Genomic DNA, 13,139 nt, shown 5'->3' with positions numbered 1-13,139 from the left:
GAAAATGAAATGCATTTATTCGTGGTTCTTTCAAAACAACGCTTTTCATTATCTTGCAAGTCTTTTTGCGCACACACACATGTGCTTTTTAAAAGTCTTTCTCCTCGCCACGTCTTCAAATCGCTAAGTAAATCAAATCGACGTCGCCTTGTCAGGAAAAGCACCAACAAGACAGCCACTACCATCACCACAATTCCAGCATATTGGCGTAGGTACAATGGGTGGGATGAGTAGACGATTACTTAAAAGGGAATATTTATTTAAAAAAAAAAAAAGATGTATGAAGTATTTGTTTGCCTTAGACTTGAAGACGATCATGCCATAGTCGGTTGGGAAGCAGTTTCCTGGTGTATTGTTCCACATATCAGATTTACTGGGAAAGAAACTTTGTCCATGTAAGTTTCGTTTGGTTTTTAGTTAAGAGAGAGAAAATAACTTTTTTTTTTTTTGCTGTGGTTGTAACAAGTGAGTTCTTCCTGTGATGTCTTAGAAGAGTGATCAGGGATAAGAACTCAGTCGAGCATCTACCATGAACATATCGATACAATAAATAGATGCTAGGCACATCTTTTATGTGAAAAAAAAACTCTAGGAACTTGAAAATATCAGTCAGACCCCACTAGATTACGAAATCGATTTTGTATTCTGTCTCGACAGTAAAGGGTATCCGAGCGGAACTTCTCAAAATATCACAACAGTATTCCATCTTAGGACGCAACTGTCTGTTATAGAATAGAAATTATTTAGAAATTAAGCATTAGTTTTCGTTCGTATCACTTGAGTGCATGACGTTAGTCATACTACGTGCATAGAGGCAACATAATTATAAAAGTAATTAGATTCTTATTATGCTCTAATCAAATAGCTTACATTTGTACAGCAGGTTGTTCGACGTGATTTATACTTACCGAATTTTAAGCTAATGATCACAGAAACGATATAAATAGAGCAAACTTGTACTGAATAATTATATGTACGGCTATCTTAAAACAGTTCTCGTAATTGGCCCTGTGGCGCAACGGTAGCGCGTCTGACTCCAGATCAGAAGGTTGCGTGTTCAAATCACGTCGGGGTCACATGTACGTTTTTCATGTAATGTGAAAGGATATTTTAAAATCTGAGGACAAGATTGACAATAAATGCATTTAACCTGAAGATATTTTAGAAAACTCGTTTTCGTATGCTTTATTGATTATAATTGATTTTCGTGTTATTGGTCCCCCGACAAAACGGAGGGTGGACCTGTAAATTCACCCTTGTCCGTTCATCTGTCCGCAATTTTCTCAATGACTACGCCTTAGAATTTTTTGAAAATTTGCACAAACATTAAACATGATATGAGTAAAAAGTAACAGAACGGATTTTCCGGGAAAACTTCGGTTGTACACCTAGGGGTACCTTTCGGGTTAAAATGGCTAAAATTGACACTTTTGTGTTTATTAAAAAAAATTGATGCCTTGGATTTTTATAAAACTTTCTGAAAACTTGTAACTAACTGATTTCTATATAATGTTCTTTGTCTATACTTTGCGATAACTCTTGGGTGTACCACAGGGGCTCTTTTAGAGCTAATAAAAACACTCCATTTTTGGAACTATTTTACCATATTTGGTTCAAAATTTTCTGTGTATGTCTATTTAGCACGTTTGCATGGTGCTGAACTGAAATTTAAATATGTTAAGGCCTTGGGGACTTTTGGAGCTAAATGGGGGGGGGAATGATGGACTTAGTCATTTCTTTTTTTTTTTTTTTTTTTTACATATTTTAAGGCCTAAAACTGCACCGTTTGTTCATTTTCACCAGGATTTGACGTCCCCCGGGGACTTTTAAGGCTAAGTGGGAGGGGGAGGCAAATGCTGAACTTAGTAATTTTTTTATGTCTCGTTCACTGTGCACTCACATCATAGGGGTGATCATGCATTCTTCACTTGTTAATAAGGAGACAAGTAGTAAAAGGGACATTAATTATAAATAGAAATAATAATCTATTTTGATACTTAAACTCTGAATTGATTTGTCCCTTTAATTTAACGTCATTTCTAGTCAATTTTTCACACTACATTAAGTGTGAAAAATTGACTAGAAAACTGGAACGCTATGTTGTTTTGGTTTCGATTTTAGTTGATGCCACCCAAGTAATATTTTTTTTTAACTTTCGAAATCACTGCTGTTGTCTCAAAGCCGCTGACACTGGGTTGGTAGCAGTAGCCGTATGTAAATGACCAAGCTGGCTTCGCGAAATAAAAAGGACACACGGCGCTACTATATATTGGGTACAATATAATATGTCACCGTCTCAAATTTTAACATGACGTCATTTCAAGCAAAATCTTCAAACTTAACGATTGTAGGGCTGTATAATTTGGTTTCGATTCTAACTGATGGCACCAAAGTCATATTTTTTAAATTTTACCTTTAAAAATCACTACTGTATATTGGGTAAAATATGATAATCAATGTAGTATTGGCTATACAATATTAAATACGGAATATACACACATTAAAATATAATATTTAAACGTATCTTACAACCGGGTAACGCTGGGTGGCCTTCTAGTGTGTGATAAAAATTCAGAGTAATGTTGCATGAACTATGGAGACGTTTAAGATGGAGTGTCACTTTGTTAAATAGTGATGACTACGCTTGCTAATATATAAATAATGCTCCCTATTTTGGGTTGAGCATATTGGGAAGTGATATACAAACTGCCATTAGCGTATTAAGCGGCGCTCTTTGTGTAAACAAATCGAGCGGAGGCATTCGGATGATGTCAAAACATCGTTAATTCATTACCCACACATCATCAGCAGTACAGCGTAATGGTGAGAAGCCTTGACTATCATTTGGGCGGTCGGGTTTCGACCCTGGCTTGAGGCAGTTGCCTGTCTAGCCGCACTGATGAGCTATGAAACAGCGAAACTACTGTATGTAGATGACTATGTATATATATATATATATATATATATATATATATGTATGTATAGTGAGTTATAAAATATACATGGCAATTAAGCTACACAGAATATTCCGCGTTTCATCCATGCTAGGATTCATCAGGCATAAGCGGGATATTCTGTGTAGCTTAATTGCCATATATGTTTTATAACTTACTACCTAGCTCTACCTACGTATTGAGCACTGTTGAAGTAAATACTTAAAGTTTACGCATAAATTTATACTTTCGTATATTAATTTATGTGGCTAAATTAAGTAATCATATATATATATATATATATAATTTAAAGGAGATTAGAACAATAGTCTAAAGAGCTGAGTGTATTTTAATGTAACAGTGAAATTACTAGTTTAATTACAATACAGGAAATAGAAAGTGCTCGTTGTAATTTAGATATATAATAAGCTCGATAGTTAAATGTCCTAGAGCTAATTCAATATTAAGTAATGTGATTGATAATTTAAAATTTAAAAATCATATATATATCATATATACATATATATATGAGAGAGAGAGAGAGAGAGAGAGAGAGAGAGACAGACAGACAGACAGACAGACAGACAGACGGAAAATGAAATTATGGACCAATTTTTGAATATTTTACAGGGAAGTTGGCACAAACTGAAGCTCATCGTGTAGCTGCCATGAAAATAATGATAGGATAGAGAAGGTTTAGCAACATCTCTTCTGTGAGAAAGCTATGGCAGGGAAGAGAAAAGAGCATCACTCACTAGATTCCGAAGTCGGTTTTCACCTTGTTTAGACAGAAAAAGATGATCCGATTGGCACCTTCCCAGATTATGCAATAGTGCTTCGTCCTAGAACGTAATAGCTGTTAGGTAGGAAGAGGATTGCATCCGGAGTGAGATATTTTCTGGAAAGGTCAAATGATCCAACCATCACGTGACTTTATTGCATTTTCACTTTTAAACCGTGAATTTGAATCTGGATTGGACGAACACGAAGTATATATTCAAATCATGAATTCACGATTTTTATTTGTACCAGTTAACTGCGTTACGTATGTAGGTACGTGGGTAGGGATCACATTATCATAAAAGTAATTGGGTTCTCGTCGCTCTCATGTTAAGTAACAGATTCGTACAGCAGCTTGTTGGGCATGCTTTGTAATTTACTTATCGTCTCTGAATTATGTCTTATTAATGAGGAGTTGTGTAATTATAGCGTTGTCGACATGACATGCGTGAGTACCTGATTAGGGAGAAACAAATGCCTCAGACTAACAGCGATGAACTGACAGAAATTCGAGATAGGTAAAAAAACAAAACAAAAAAAAAAAAACAGAAAAAGAAACAGAAAAGAAAAAAGAACTGTGAAGTGCATCATGCATAACTCTAAATTATCCATACAGGCGTTGGAGAAAAAAAATGGAAACACCTTGTGAATTTCGCATCGATTTTAAAACACCTATAGAAATTGAAATATATATATATATAAGGGTGAGGTAAGGGGAATAGGAGGTAAAAGAAAAATGATAAAAAGATTTCACTTTTATATATATAAGTGAAATCTTTTTATCATTTTTCTTTTACCTCCTATTCCCCTTACCTCACACTTTTTTTTAACCAAGTAAGATCTGTGACTTACTTGTAGTTTCATTAAATATTTTTACATGCAAAATCCGACCCCGCATTTTGCTAATTCCTGTTCTCTGATGAGAAGGAGAGTATTTCTTGGAAACTCCGCGGATTAAGGACTATCCACTTATCTTATGCTTCCTTTTTAAAATTAAATATGTTTTTAACTCTTTTTCAAGATGTCTTTTAACATGTTTTATTAATCATTTGTTCATATATATATATATATATATATATATATATATATATATATATATATATATATATATATATATATATAATCCATTCACAACAGGAACTCGTCCTCTTATCATAACAGAACGTAACTTTCTTTCTCCCCCTCTCCAAACTTTCAGGAAAAACAAAACCACTATCAATAATTTCACACACTCTTTATCTGCGCATAAACCTAAATGTAGATTCCATGAACAAAGATTCTTTCTTAGAACTGCACGCCTGTGGAACTTTCTTCCATTTGCCTGCTTTCCAGCTGACTACAATCTGATTGTCTTCAAGTCCAATGTAAACAAGTTCTTGATGAACTGTCCCCTTAATAATCCAATTTACAAAATCCTCACTACTTATATTTACAACGCTATAATCACATTGATTAATGTATACCCATTAACCCTTATCCTCGACTGGCCTCCGGGCCTTGATAAGTGGTGATTCCTATGTAAAAAAAAGGGTGCCCAGCGCTAGGAAGAATTTCTATGGATATAGCTTTCTTCCGTCTCTGGAACACATCGCCGCGGGATTTATTTCTCTATTAATTGCAACTTTGTCGTCTTCAAATTGAATGTCAACAATTTTTTATATCAAAACCACTCCATAAGCAGTCCATACCTTTGATCAGTGTTAGTACTACCATAGTCTTTCTTGACTGTAGGCTGACAATCGGTTCGGTTCATTGACGCATATAATCGAGAGGCTATTGATGATAATTTCATTTATTTTATTTAAATGCCATATACCACACAAGCGGGTCGTTGTGCCGTAAAATAAATAACCCAAGCATTTTGTTAGGTTTTAAAATTAGATATCTACTAAAGGGGTGATATGCCGTAAAACTTACACGCCCAGCGAAACCTTGACCTATTTTCTTTTTGAGACATCCGTGTTGTGCCTTTCATACAAGCTGGAGCATGATGACCACGTGGCTATTCATTGAAACTTTGTCAAGTGAAATACTTGAGCGCCCCCGCAGAAACACGTCTTAAGGATACTGATATGAGGAACGTTTGAATAACAGTGTTTGCTATTGACCAAAGGCGACAAACTCAAGAGTAAGAGGGCAATAGATTTCCTCTCCGTGTCAGGTTTGTTGACCTATCGAAACTATGGCGAAGAATATGTCTTACTTGGAAAAAAAGATTTCTTCTATGAACTGCTTGTAGAAGGGATAAATCATGTACGGGCAGGGAACTGTCTGTAGGCGTGATACCCCTATGAAATGGCACTGCAGTTAAGTAGTTCTATTCGAGTCATGTCTTTAGAAGAATTTGTTCATTCCAATTGATACAATTATTAATTTGCATATAAATGTTCCTTTATTATCCAGCTAATAATATTAATTATACGACGGTGAATGTATTATACACGTATATAAGCCACACTAATTATTGTCAGTGAACATGAAACCTTTATATGAATTTATTTTTATTGCGGACAATTATCCTCACCTTTTTAGTCGCTGTTGTTTTTTCACGACGTTTCGGCCAACTTATCTTATATAATAATATATATACCATTCGGTACGGACCCGACCATGGAAGATAAGATAACAAATAAACATGAATTTATAAGACTAAAAATTCAACCTTGCTAGCCTCTCGGGGCCCGTGGCGCAGTTGATAGAAACGTTGAATCTCTACGGTTCCAGGTGATAATTGTCTGAAGATAACGGTTTCAATCCTACCCAAAGCCGCCCGGATGCTAACTTGGCCAAAACGTGGTGAGACGTCAACAACTATGGATGGCAGTAATTGCTGAGAAAGCAGTTGGGAGATTCGGAGTTCCTATCCCGTTGCGGTTACCACCCGAATAAGGCCAAAGGAATAGTTTGCCGAAACGTCGAGAAACGAAATCTAAGAAAGATGAGGATAATAGTCCGCAATAAATAAATAAATTAATAAATAATACTACTCTCAATGAGGAATTCCAAGTAAACAATATATATAAGAAAGAATTGTTTAACTGTTTTTACGAAAGAACGTGTGATTTGCGGGGGAGGAATAAATTAGTCTTTCACCTATGCAACAATTTTTTTTTTCAGTTAATACAGAAGGAACACACAGATTTTAATGAGAAAATAATTGATTTAGCATATAATAGAAATAAAAAAAAAATTAAAAAAGTAAAAACACTTACACAAAAATGCTAACGCATACACAAACAGAGATACAGACACACGCAAACACACAGTGACACCAGCACAAATATATGCTGCTTTTACTACTATACTAACATGCCACCCAGCGTGAATCGTTAAAAAAATACACTTAAATATGATATTTTAAGCCATGCAGATTACGTATTTATTGTTAGGGAGGCAATTCTCTATGGATTATTATAATGAACCTAATATGTAGTAGTGTGGTCAAAAATAAAAACTATATATATATATATATATATATATATATATATATATATATATATATATATATATATATATATACTAGCAGACCGCCCGGCATTGCCCGGTCGTAAAATACACTTAAATATGATATTTTGATTAATGCAGATTTTGAATGTATTATTATATTATACTCAACTCTATATATAGTAATGATTTAAAAATTAAAAAAAAATGACTCTTGCACCACACCTGAGAATCGAAACAGCTACGAAGACATGTTTGCTCTACATGCCGGAATATCATCGTTCTACCTTAACCTGGCAAATTCCTTTTTTTCTTCTTTTTTTTTAATTTACACACTTTTGTACCGATTTCCTGGGCTAAAACCCAAATATAAATTTTCGTATGGTTTCAAATACCTTATATATTAGATTTCATATCTTTAGATTAAAAACTGACATAGAGGTGTGATAGGCTAATTTTTAAAAAAATATATATACGCAAGCATGAATATACTAGCAGGCCGCCCGGCATTGCCCGGTCGTAAAATACACTTAAATATGATATTTTGATTAATGCAGATTTCGTATTTATTATTATATTATATTGAACCCAATATATAGTAATTATTTAAAAATTAATAAAAAAAAAATTGACTCGGGCGCCACCACCGAGAATCGAAACCAAGAAATTTAGCTTACGATTTACTTTTTCCTCTAACGTTAATACCTGAGCTATGAAGACATCTAAGACATCTTTTCTGCGAGGCTAAAAATTAGAACATTATAAGTATAACCTCTAGTTGGTTGCAGGAGGCAGGGCCAATCCTTAAGTATTCTTAAAAGGGCTTGATTATTCTTTTCTTTTTTCTTTTTTACTTATGTTCATCCCTTACAAAGCATATCGCCACTTGGACGTAAGGGGCCTCTATTTGGGGTCATGTCTGGGAAAGATTAACAAGATATTTGTTGATTGAGATTGTCGGACTGACTTCCTCATCTTGGGTGTTATCGTCACAACGTTTCGGCCGTTTTGCCCTCCGGCCTTCATCAGGTGTTTTGTATGATGGCGAACATATACATGGAATACTTCGAAGACATGGCCTTAGGTTCAGCTCCCTTAAAGCCAACCATGTGGCTAAGATACGTTGATGACACCTTCATACTCTGGCCCCATCAGGAAGACATCCAGGCTCTCCTAGACCATGTGAACTCAATAAGACCATCGATATAGTTCACAATGGAGAAAGACAAAGATAACCAACTGGCCTTCCTTGATATACTTATATCACGCACAGAGCATGGGTTTAAGACATCCGTATATCGCAAGCCTACCTTCACCGGACAATACCTTAACTTCAACTCCCATCACCCGTACAGTATCAAACATGGAATCGCACGCTCCTACAACATCGAGCAGAGACAATAAGTAGCGACACCATTACATATCACCAAGAAATGGTCGGGTTGAAGAATACCGTCCGTCGTAACAACTACCCCGATAACCAAGTCCTTTCTACTTATCCTTCAGCTAACATTCACGTATGTGGAGACTTCAATGTTCACAACGTCGAATGGTTGACCCACTCAAACAAGACCGATGATGAGGGGAGGTTCTGTCATGATTTCTCCATTGCCTATGACCTCACTCAGATTGTTCAGGAACCTACCCGTGTGCCCGATAATGACGGCCAGTATGCGAGCCTACTAGACCTTTTTCTCACAACTTGCCCTGAACTATGTTCAGTTTCTGTTCTGTCGCCTCTTGGATCTTCCGACCACTCTGTTGTATCAATTAAGATAAAAATGAAATGTAATAAGTCCCCAGACGTACCTCTTCATCGTACAGTATATCGATACACTAAGGCTGACTGGGATAGCTTCCGTACATTTATATCTGATCTACCTCTGCATTCCATGTTTAAAAAGGATGTGTCCTCTATAGTATTAGACCTAACTGAATGGTTAATTGTAGGTATTGACCATTTCATACCCTCTAAAAAGTTTCAGCAAAAACCTAACAGCCAGCCATGGTTCTCTCCTGAATGTGCTGCTGCCATTGCGCACAGAAATCACTTTTTCCACTGCTTCAAACGTAATAGATGTATGGAAACTAAAGCCGTTTTCAAGACTGCCAGCAACCATTGTAAGAAAGTAATAAGGAACGCAAGAGTGTTGTATGCTCAATCTGTTAAGTCCAAAGTAGCTGAGCAGAGGCTTGGTTCCCACCAGTTTTGGCAAATAGCAAACAGAATCCTGAATAGAAGCGTGTGCTCCATCCCAACTATTATCAATGGACCTGAGGTAGTCTCGTCAGCATCAGACAAAGCCAAACTCTTTGTCAAGAACTTTGCAGCTAATTCTACCCTTTGCGACCAAGACCGCCAACCTCCAATATTTCCTCCTGTATCAGAAAACACGCTATGTGATATACGTATATCTGTACGTGATGTTGCCAAGCTAATCAAAAACCTTGATTCCAGTAAAGCAACTGGCCCTGACGGTATTCCAATTATAGTACTCAAAAAACTTCAACCTGAATTAGCGCCCATACTTACAAAACTGTTTAAACGTTGTCTTAAGGAGAATAGTTTCACATCTCCCTGGAAAATCTCATCAGTATGCCCTGTATTTAAGAATTCAGGTGATCGCTCATCCCCCTCTCGGTACAGGCCAATAAGTCTCCTGTGCGTCATGAGTAAGTTGCTAGAATCTGTGTTAAATACAGAAGTAATCAAACATCTCAACAAAAATAACCTTCTTAGTGACACTCAATATGGTTTCCGTTCTGCTAGATCTACAGCAGATGTCCTTACAGTTATATCGCATAAGATTAGCAAATCTCTCGACGGTGGCAATCTTTCTAGGGCAATTGCTCTTGACATATCTAAAGCCTTTGATAGGGTATGGCATAAAGGTTTACTTCATAAGATCGCTAGCTATGGTATAGCTGGAAAAGTCTTCTCAATTATTAAATCATTTCTTTCTGATAGGTTCATAAGAGTAGTAGTTGAGGGGCAAAAATCAGAAGCTCACAGTATTAATGCCGGTGTCCCTCAGGGATCCATCCTGGGCCCAACTCTTTTCCTGATCTACATTAATGATCTTCCAAATCATATCCTTACATCATTTGTAGACATTTATGCTGACGACACTACCATTTATGGTACCACTTCTAAGACAGTAAACGACCAAGTTCTCTCCAATTCTCTCTCCTCTGATCTTGAGCACGTAGTACAATGGGGAAAGGAGTGGCTGGTTACTTTTAATGCATCTAAAACCAAGCTTCTCTCTTTACATCATCAACATTCTAATTCACATTTGTCATCAATTGAAATGAATGGCTCTCGTCTTCAGGAGGCCTCAAGTTTTGACAAGCTTCTGGGCTTGACCATTACTCCTGATCTTAAATGGAACACGTATATCAAATCTGTTGCCAAGGCCGCTGGAAAAATGGTGGGATCTTTCTATCGATCCAGTAGATATCTCACTGCTGATGCTATTCTCTACCTATATAAGAGCCAGGTACGTCCAAGGATGGAATACTGTTGCCACATCTGGGCAGGAGCTGCTAGAAAGGACTTGTCCTGCCTTGATAGAGTTCAAAATAGACTTCGTAGCCTCGTAGGAGATGTCCTTTTCTCCTCCTTGCAACCTCTATCTCACAGAAGAGATGTTGCGAGTTTGTCTCTGATGTATCGTTATTTTCATGGAAAGTGTTCAACTGAGCTTCAATCTATGGTCCCCCCTCGCCAAACTTTCACAAGAAACACTCGTCTAGCTGTAAACACTATCAATAATTTCCCCCACTCTTTATCTGTGCCTAAACCTAAACGTAGATTCCATGAACAAAGCTTCTTTCTTAGAACTGCACGCCTGTGGAATTGTCTTCCGTTTTCCTGCTTTCCGGCTGACTACAATATGGTTGTGTTCAAGTCTAAAGTAAATAAGTTCTTGATGAGCCGTTCCATATAAGTTATTAAATTTACCAAATTTTCATTACTAATGATTACTATATTGACCAATTTCTACTGTACACTCTTTAACCCTTATCCTTGAGTGGCCTCTGGGCCTTGATAATGTGGTGATGCCTTTGTAAAAAAAAAAAAAAAAATAAAAGCATACTATCCACCAGACGTGTTAATAGTATAAGAGAGGAGAATGAAACCCAAAAACCTCCAACGGTCTGCCTACCATACATACGAGGCATCTCCGAAAAGATTCAGAGAATATGTGCCCCCTACAACATCAGGACGGTATTCAAGAGCGAGTCAACACTCAGACGACACCTGGTACGAGTGAAGTCCCGCATGGAGGAGAATATGACCAAGAATTGCATATACTCCATCCCATGCAGTTGCAGAAAGGTTTACAAGGGTGAAACATGCCGCCCACGTAAAGTAAGGGTGGAAGAACACCGAAAAGCGGTAACTAAAGGGGAGACGGAAAAATCGGGTATAGCCAACCATGTGTGGATGGAGAGGGGGCACCATCGCCCCCTATGGGATGAAGTAAAAATAATAAACAGAGAGACCCACTGGAAAGTGAGAAAACTTAAAGAAACAGCTCACATGCTTGGACATAATAACCTACTGAGCAAACCAAACATAGAGCTGAATGCAATTTGGACACCTCTGATAGAGAGAGAAAACCTTGAATAACAACATAGGTTTAACATTAACAAAAACCAACTAAGAATCAACTAGTGACATATGGCCGAGTGGTCGTAGACGTTGTATCAAAGTTTACAGTTACCCAAAGGTGCTGAGTTCAATCCTGAACGAAGGCAGTGAAAAAGTAACATTCAAAACAGAGAATCAGCAACTATGTCCCAGAACCTAGCTGGAGTCCGAACATGGTACCCCCGTAATAATAATAAAGGGTTGGGTTCGAGACTCCTAACAAACGGTTTCCCAGTTCGATACAAAACACCTGATGAAAGCCGGAGCGCAAAACGGCCGAAACGTTGTGACAATAACAACCAAGATGAGGAAGTCAGTCCGACAATCTCAATAAATGAAAACATCTCATCTCAAAAACGCAGACAATTACTAAGATATTTGTTTACGTTACATTTAAACTTCTGCATATCAGTACAGCCAGGGAAGCAGGCAGCAGGAAGGGAATATTAAACAATATTTATTCTTTACACCCACCACACATATATATATGTGAGTGTATATATATAGATATATGTGTGTGACTGTGTGTGTGTATATATATATATACATGTATATATATATATATACACAGTCACACACATATATATATATATATATATATATATATATATATATATACACACACACATATGTTTATAAAAAAAAAATAAAATTACAATTAAATTTACCAAAATTATTCAAGATGGTAAAACTAAAGTATATTATAAATATTGAAGAATTAATATTTATAAAATAATCTCAACCAGATGTAAAAGCTCGATAAAACCAAATAGGAGATAGAGCTTATAATAAGAGCATTTATTAACTATTTGCTCTTATATATATATATATATATATATATATATATATATATGTGTGTGTGTGTGTGTGTTTGTATATAATTACAAAGATGAGGACAACTACTATCTTTAAATTAGAAACGATCTATCAAGATTAAATAAAGCTCTACATAATAAAAGAAGCAAAAAAATGATATTAAAAATAAAAAAAAATAATGAATAACAATATTTATTAAACTATCTAAATTATAAGCAAATAATTATAATAATAAATAAAATTAAACATGTATTTCAAATATCAACTTTACATTCAAAGGAGGATTAGTGAAAATAATTACAGAAAGATAGTGGAGACATTTTTCTAATTATTTCATGTTCTTTTCATGTTGTACGTAAGTATTTGATTATCTTCCCTTGTGTTAATCAGCATAATTACGTAGACTAACTTCTACTAAGGTTGCTTCTTTTTCCTTTCTTATTCCAGATCACTATGTCAGAATTAACAGATCCATTTTTGTTGTGGGGTAGAAATTACCCTTATTTGAG

At 36.1% G+C, this 13,139-nt stretch overlaps 1 non-coding gene across 1 annotated transcript; it reads left to right on the top strand.

The window, feature by feature from the left end:
• Positions 1-1,004: 1,004 nt before the first annotated feature.
• Positions 1,005-1,076, top strand: Trnaw-cca (transfer RNA tryptophan (anticodon CCA)). The gene has a single exon. It is a non-coding gene; the product is annotated as a tRNA-Trp (tRNA).
• The last annotated feature ends 12,063 nt before the right edge of the window (positions 1,077-13,139 follow it).

This window comes from Euprymna scolopes, chromosome 17 (assembly GCF_053919585.1).
Source record: "Euprymna scolopes isolate OS-2025 chromosome 17, ASM5391958v1, whole genome shotgun sequence".
Classification (NCBI taxonomy): Eukaryota; Metazoa; Mollusca; class Cephalopoda; order Sepiida; family Sepiolidae; genus Euprymna; species Euprymna scolopes.
The sequence above is the reverse complement of the archived record's forward strand: the minus strand, read 5'-3'. Positions and strand labels throughout refer to the sequence as shown.